Source organism: Pseudorca crassidens, chromosome 9, assembly GCF_039906515.1.
Source record: "Pseudorca crassidens isolate mPseCra1 chromosome 9, mPseCra1.hap1, whole genome shotgun sequence".
Lineage (NCBI taxonomy): Eukaryota > Metazoa > Chordata > Mammalia > Artiodactyla > Delphinidae > Pseudorca > Pseudorca crassidens.
In genome coordinates, this window is record NC_090304.1 from 109,305,014 (window position 1) to 109,311,930 (window position 6,917).

General features: G+C 56.9%; 1 long non-coding RNA gene across 1 annotated transcript; it reads left to right on the forward strand.

Moving 5' to 3' along the window:
* Positions 1 to 763: 763 nt before the first annotated feature.
* LOC137231085 (uncharacterized) lies at positions 764 to 5,809 on the forward strand. Its single transcript, XR_010946390.1, has 3 exons — positions 764 to 852; positions 1,613 to 1,818; positions 5,136 to 5,809. It is a non-coding gene; the product is annotated as an uncharacterized lncRNA (long non-coding RNA).
* The last annotated feature ends 1,108 nt before the right edge of the window (positions 5,810 to 6,917 follow it).

Below are 6,917 nucleotides of genomic sequence, written 5' to 3' on the forward strand. Positions count from 1 at the left end.
CACATGCACATGCGTGGACCCCCGCACACAGGCAGACACACGTGTGCACACCCACCAGCCGCCACAAAGTGGTTGCTGAACGGCTGCCTTCCTGCCCGTTCCCTGTCTTCCTGTTGGCCTGTCAGGTCTGTGTAAATCTCTCCCTTCCACATGTGGATTTAGAGCCCTGGCTCCAGACATCTGGAGCAGCCCCTGGGTCTCCAGAATGACTGACCGTCCCCTCCGACCTCTTCCCCTGCCAGGACTGAGCCCCTCTTCTCAGAGGCCCCCAGAGCCTAGCGCTAAAGTGTTTAGTATGCAAAGCCGAGTCTGTCCTCAGGGACAAGCCGTTATGTGTTTATTGTGTAGTTAAGCCTGACGGGAGCCCTGCCCCGCTCTGGTCCTGGCCCAGCTCCTACAATCTGCCGCCCAGAAGGGTCCCATAAAGCCATCATCTGCAATGCAAAACCCCTAAAACATCTGGAAGGGTCTGTGGGTTTTCTCCAAATCACCTGTGCCCTAATTTAGTATGAATAACAATTAGTTTGCTCGTATCAGCTAATTGTCCCCCTTGTGGGCTCCCTCTGCCTTGGCCCTCTTCCTGCAGGAGCTCTGTTTGCTCCTGATTTCTAAAGATGCTTCCTTTGCCGACAGCCCTTTCTGCTCCCCTGCCCCCCTTCACCCCCCTCAGCAGAGGTGCAGGAAAGCAGCTGAGCCGCTCCCTGCTGGGCTGCTGGGATCCAGTGCCCCCCTTAGCTGTCTCATTGCTGGGACCCCCATTTCTAGGAGCCACCCCCCGACCCGGAATCTCCAGCAGTGGTGTTGCTGATGTGAGTGTGAAGGTCCAGGGAGAGCCCTCACCACGTGCTGCAGGTGCACAGGCCTCCCTCTGGGCGGGGGAGGGGGGGAGGAGGCACAGCTGCCCCCTACCCAACCAGGGAGGCGGGGCGAGCCTTGTGGCATCTGGCGGGCACGCGTGAAATGCCCCCGGTGGCTCCGGCTGGCCGTGCACCTGTTGTTTTGGGTGGTTGAGCTCAGGGCCCGGAGGGAAAGGGAAGGAGGCCTTTTAACTCTCCTTCACTGGGTTGGTCAGAGCTCTGGACCCTGAACGTTTCTGTTTCCCGTGACAAATTGGAAATCATCCTTTGGTCACCAGGAAGCTCAGCCGCCCTCCCCTCTCCCTCCCCTCCTGGCCATCGGGCTGGCATTCTTCCCGAGCTGAAGCAAACTTCTGCGTCCACAGGAAGAGGCCGTCCATGGCTTCAGACTGCTTCAGTGATGGAATTTTTGTCTCGCTTTGTTTTCCCGAGGTGGAGGGAGGTGTGAGAGGCGGTGGGAGGGCCCTGGACTTGGAGGGGCGTCTGCTCGAGGTGAACGTGGGAAGAGAAAGCAACCCAGGTGACCCTTGACCTGCCCACTGCTCCCTGACTGCTCCCCAGAGCCCATTACCCCCAGTCCCTCTGGAGCCCCTTACGATCCGGGCTGGGGTCAGTCGAAGAGCAAGGCCTAGGTCCCCCAGATCCCCCAGCTCTGGCCCTGTGCTCTCTTCCTGCAGCCTCTCCGGATTCCCAGGCCCCAGGAGATGGACTGCCTTCCTCAAGTCCTGTCACACTTCTTCCGGTCTAACCCGCAGGCTCTTCTTGATGTGTGCATGCCTTCGTGTGCCCAGCTGACGCTACGTGCCCGTCATGAGCTCCTGTGTTTCGCCAGGCGCTGTTCTGGGTGCCAGGATGTAGCAGGAAATACAGCCGCTGGCAGAGTTAACTTTGATGAGGCCCTTTGTGTGTGCCAGGTGCTGTTTGGAGTCTTCACGGGCAGTAACGAACTCCATGACGTAAGGTATTGTCTGTGACGTGCTGCTTATGCTCAGGTTCTGTTCTCTTATAGGTCAGGAATCTGGGGCGCAGTATTCAGGTGATTTAATCAAGATCGTGTGTGCAGTAAGTGACAAAGTTGTCATTTGATGCCGGCAGGCGCGTTCCAGGACTCAGCGCTGCTCATCACCCGGATCGGCAGGTGGAGAGCCGGGGAGAACCGTTGGAGGGGCTCTTCGCAGTCGAGGGCCAGGGAGGCCCCTGTGAGAGGTCACGGGCCAGCCGGGACCCACGGCTGCGTGTGGAGCTGGAGGCTGGGGCAGGAGTGGGGATGGCAGCCGGCAAAGCTGGGGGGAGGGGGCTCCCTGCGTTTGAGAAACAAAATTGAGCAAGTGCCCGGGAGTGGAGACCAGGGGCAGCGCGGTGGGAGCTGGGGTTTGAGGACGCGCGTGTGCCTGACCCCTGCGCTCCTGTCTTCCAGGGAGGAGTGTTCAGGAGCATGACGGGTGTGGTCCTGACTCCCCTGCCTGGCCCCCCAACGGCCAGACGGGGGTGGAGGTGCACATCCCAGACCTTCGGGGTCGGCAGAGCTTCTGCCGAAGTGACTCCCTGCCCCTGAGCCGACACTCACCCTCCGCCATGGGATTTGGAAGAGCTGGGGCAGCAGCCAGGTCTTCCCTATGGGAACTCCTTCATTCCTTCAGCCACCTGCCAGCAGCTCTGATCGGTGCTGAAAAGAGGGAAGCGAAAGCCCAGCTCCTGCTTTCAGCCCGATGGTCCCCTCCCTCAAGCCTTAGGTTTCTGTGTTTCAGCTTCGCTGTCTGCTCCTCCCCACGTGAATCCCCTGGACTCTTCGCAAGGAAGGAAGAGAAATACGGAGGGACGGGTTGTCTCTGTGTGTGTGTGTGTGACAGGGGCAGACCGAGACCTGGGCAAGGGCGGCTGCTGACAGCACACACAGGAGCAGAGGAGGGGCAGCCGTGGGCAGAGGCCCCCACTTTCTCTTTGTCGTTACCCAAGATGCTGGGTGTGATGACGTTCTGGGTGGGAGAGGAGGAAGAGGAGAGTAAAACAGTCGCAGGGAAGTTTCAGACTTAGAGGAGTGAGTTTTCTACCAGGCACCTTCTGAAAGAGAAGTTTTGCATTAAAAGGTTTGAGAAACCTTTTTGTGCTCAGTGTATCAGAGGCAGGTCTCTCTCCTCCCTCAGGATTCCTCAGGCCTGTGAATTCCTCTCTCCCTCCCTCCCTCTCTCTCTTTTCCTCCCTCCCTCCCTCCCTCCCTCTCTCTCTCTCTCTCTTTTTCTTCCTTCCTTCCTCCCTCCCTCTCTCCCTCTCTCCCTCCCTCCCTCTCTCTCTCTTTTCCTTCCTTCCTCCCTCCCTCCCTCCCTCCTTTCCTTCCTTCCCTCCTCTTTCTCTCCCTGGAGCCAAGAGAATGTCACACACCGGGCAAGGGATGCTCAGAATTTGCTGGCCTGATGCTCTTGTCACCCTGCACGTGGCCTGATCTAGCTCTGGCAAGTAGGAAAGAGAACTCACACTTGGGGCTTCCTGAAGCCTCGTTGATCTTGGGAAGCTGATGGGCTTGGTGAGGCAGTCCAGTGTGTCAGGATTTCTGGGAAGCAAGAAAGAGGAAGCATGGGCGGATGCACGGAAAGGGTGTGAACGTTCAGGATCAAGATTCTCCTCGACGTTGGGAAGAAGTGATGGGCCGAGACCACTGGAAGCCTGGACACAGGCCAGCATCAGGCCCTTCCGTGAGAGCCCAGGGCCGGCAGTCCTGCCCAGACATCCTGCCCAGACACGGAGCCCCCAGGCCAGGTGGCTGCTCCCCGGGGCCATGCCCAGGGATGGCTGCACCTGGGCCTTCACCTAGGGCTGCTCCTGTCTGTGTACACTTGGGGTCTCTTCCGGGGGGTGGGTGACCTGTCTTTAAGCAGCCTGTGATGGGTGAAGGGCAGGAGTCAGGGAGTCCTCTTATGGGGCCCTCGGGGTCAGGGCACACGTCTGACAGTCCTAATTCTCCAGCCCCGCTTTCTGCAAGTGGATGGTCATTATGGACTTTCTGATCTCTCATTCCTCATTCAGCAGAGCAAGCACCCTAAATCCCCAGCAATGTAGGTTGTACAGCCTCCCATGTACACATGTGCGCTTCAGCACCAAGGCCAGCGCCACTCACACCACGTGTGTTCTCGCATCTGGACACCAGCAGTATGGAGACTCGGGATGCCCCTAGGGCTTGGCAGGAGGGCCACATGTCGTGGGGGCCAGGCTCACAGACGGCCCGTTTCCAGGCCCCGTAGCTGTGTTTCTTTGAAAAGGACAGGACCTTCCTTAAAGTGACAGCCAGACGAGGCATTGAGTAGGACAAAGTATTTGGGGGAGGACCAGAGACGGTTGGGGGGCCCATATTCCAGGCGAGGGGACGAGGGAAGCTCAAGGAGGCCCACCAGCCGGTTCAGCAGTTGGTTGTGGTGTGAGGGTGCGGTGTGAAAAGTCTGAGCCGCCTGGGGTGAGCAGGGCGCGTGTCACGGGCCACGGTGGGGTTTGCCGTGAGTGGGTGGGAGGATAGTAGTGGCTGTTTCTGCCGACTGGGTAACATCTCAGATCCCTGAACTCCCAGGATTATTTTAGCCACTCAAAGATCAGTGGCTCTATGTGTTCTCTTCTTTCCGTTCTTTTAAAAAAATCACCCTCATTTGTGCACTCGTTCAGCTGCCGTTTATGGAGCACCTGCTGGTCTCTGGGCAGCTTGGTGACTTACCCTCCATGAGCTTCCAGTCCAACATGGAAGGGGGCAACTAAAGACACACGACATGTGGGACAAAGACGCTGCTGTGAAACTGGTGATGTGTTCTTGGTGCAGTGGAGATGGGATGTGGTCCTGGCTCAGGGCTCTCCACATCAGGTTCCAGCATTGTCTGCACGCTGGTGCCCACCTGGTGGAACCTGGAGGGGGCTTTCCATGGCCCAGCTGCAAGGGCCAGAAAAGAGGTCCCCAGTGGGCCATCAGGTTGCTGGAAACCCACCTTGAGAAGTGGCTTTTGCCTATCGATGTGACGGTCCGCCTGGACGCCTGTGGTCACCCGCGCACCACCTGGCAGAACTCCATGGCTGCTACACGGGAAGGCCTAGCAGATCCCCAATTTGAAACCACCTTAAAGCTCCTAGCATTTTTTGAGGGGCACTGGGATGCCCACATTCCAGATTAAGGGCTCAGGGGAAGGATGGGAGTGTGTTGGCAATGAGCGGACTTGGGAACACCACCAGAGATGCTGGGACGACCTGTCCTAATGACCTTTCTCCTTGTTCCCTGGTGAACCGCTATCATCTTGTGAATTTCAGCAGACTCGCTTGTGGTAGACCGGGCTTAAGAAGTCTTCAGCGACGGAAAGTGGACATGTTAACTTCACACCTGGGCCCACAGAGGTGCACAGAGGAAAGGAAGCTGCCCAGGCCGCATTGCATGACACTGGTCCTCCTGCAGCAGGCCCAGGGAGCCAGGACACGACAGCGGTCGGGGCCTCCTGAGGCTGAAGGCTGCAACCCTATTCATTCATCACAGTGGTGAGCAGTGAATCTTTCTGCCTCTATGGAAGATCCCACAATTAAACAGGCAGAGAAATGTATTTCATAAAATATGTATATTGTTTGCTTCATACAAAAGCATTTTAATCTCTCTTAGCTCATAGCCAAGATGAGCAATGGGGGGATCAGTCTTTCACTGCACATTGGAAAGGCTCTGGGCAGCAGGATCTTCCGGGGTGACTGCTTGTCCCGTGGCCTGCATCAGCCATCACCACTATTAGCGCCGTCATCACCATCAGCACCACCAGTAGCATCACCACCGTCTCCACTGTCCATTTGGTCAGTGCTGTCTAATTTCACATCCTGCAGGAGAACAGACTGTGTCTTGCTCGTTAAATCAGCCCTTTCACCTGGTACAGTGTTCAGTACCTGCTAGATGCCAAATGAATATCAGATGTTGTAAATGTTTATTAAAAATGAATGAATGAATAAATGAGGTTTCACCTATGTTAGGATGTTTGTTTGTTCCTAAGTAAACCCCAGGAGATAGTCTCACCAGCCCCAGTCATACATAAGGAACGGGAGGCCCAGGTGGGTACATTGTCCTGACCTGGCCCTGTCTTGTGGTCTGACCTCCCAGGGATGAGTGTCCTGCTCTGGCCAGGCGTTCTTCCCTGGGTAGAATCTGGGCCCCGGCCTCCCTGCCCTTGCCTCCCTCCTGGCCCTGGCTGGGTGCCCTGCTGAGGGCTGAGCCAGCCCTCACCCCACTGGTTCCTGCGTCCCTATCAGACTAACCTCACCGCGTGGATAATGGCTCCTGCCAGCCCAGAGCCTGGGGAGCGAACTCTTCATTATCAGATGGAGCTGGCACGCAAGGACAGTGGACTAAATTGACTGTATTTTCCAAATCACCCAGCTTCTAATTCTATCTGGGAGATGGACTAATTTGAACAAGAATTAGCTTCGCAATGCAGAATCCCAGCCCTTGACCAGGAAGGGAGGAAAGGGTCTTTGTGAAATCAGGTGGAGGAAGGTTTGTGGGCTTGTGATGGGCACAGCAGCTTCCCCAGAAAAGGGCCCTGTGTGCAGAGGAGCTAAGGTATGGTTGGGACAGGCCCCCACCAGTTTCTGCTGCCCTGCTTTCTCCTTCTACCTGGACTTTGTGATGGTGTCACAAAGCCAGCTCGGGGGGTCCTGGGCTTGTGTGCTGCCCCCCTGGCCCCTGGACAGAACCAAGGCAGTGGGCAGAGGTGGGATGAAACCCCTCCTACCTCAGAGTGAGCGGGACCCACAGGCCATCCATCCAGCCCTGCAGGATACCTCACCCTTCAGGCAGCACCCCTGAGAGCAGCCTTTCCTGCTTCTGTTCTAGCCCAATGCCAGAGGCCCGTTGGCCTTTGACACAGCCCGTTCCAGCTCAGTCTGCTCCCTGAACTAAGAAAGAAGTTCTTTCTACTGAAACCGAAAAGTGCCTCCTTTTAACTCTTTGGGCCGTGTCCTCGAGGGCGGTGCCTCTCAGACCGCAAGGTTCTTCCTTAGGAATCTCCCGATTCTGATTATAGAGTCTGATGAGAACGTAGATGCTGACTGGGTAGGCCC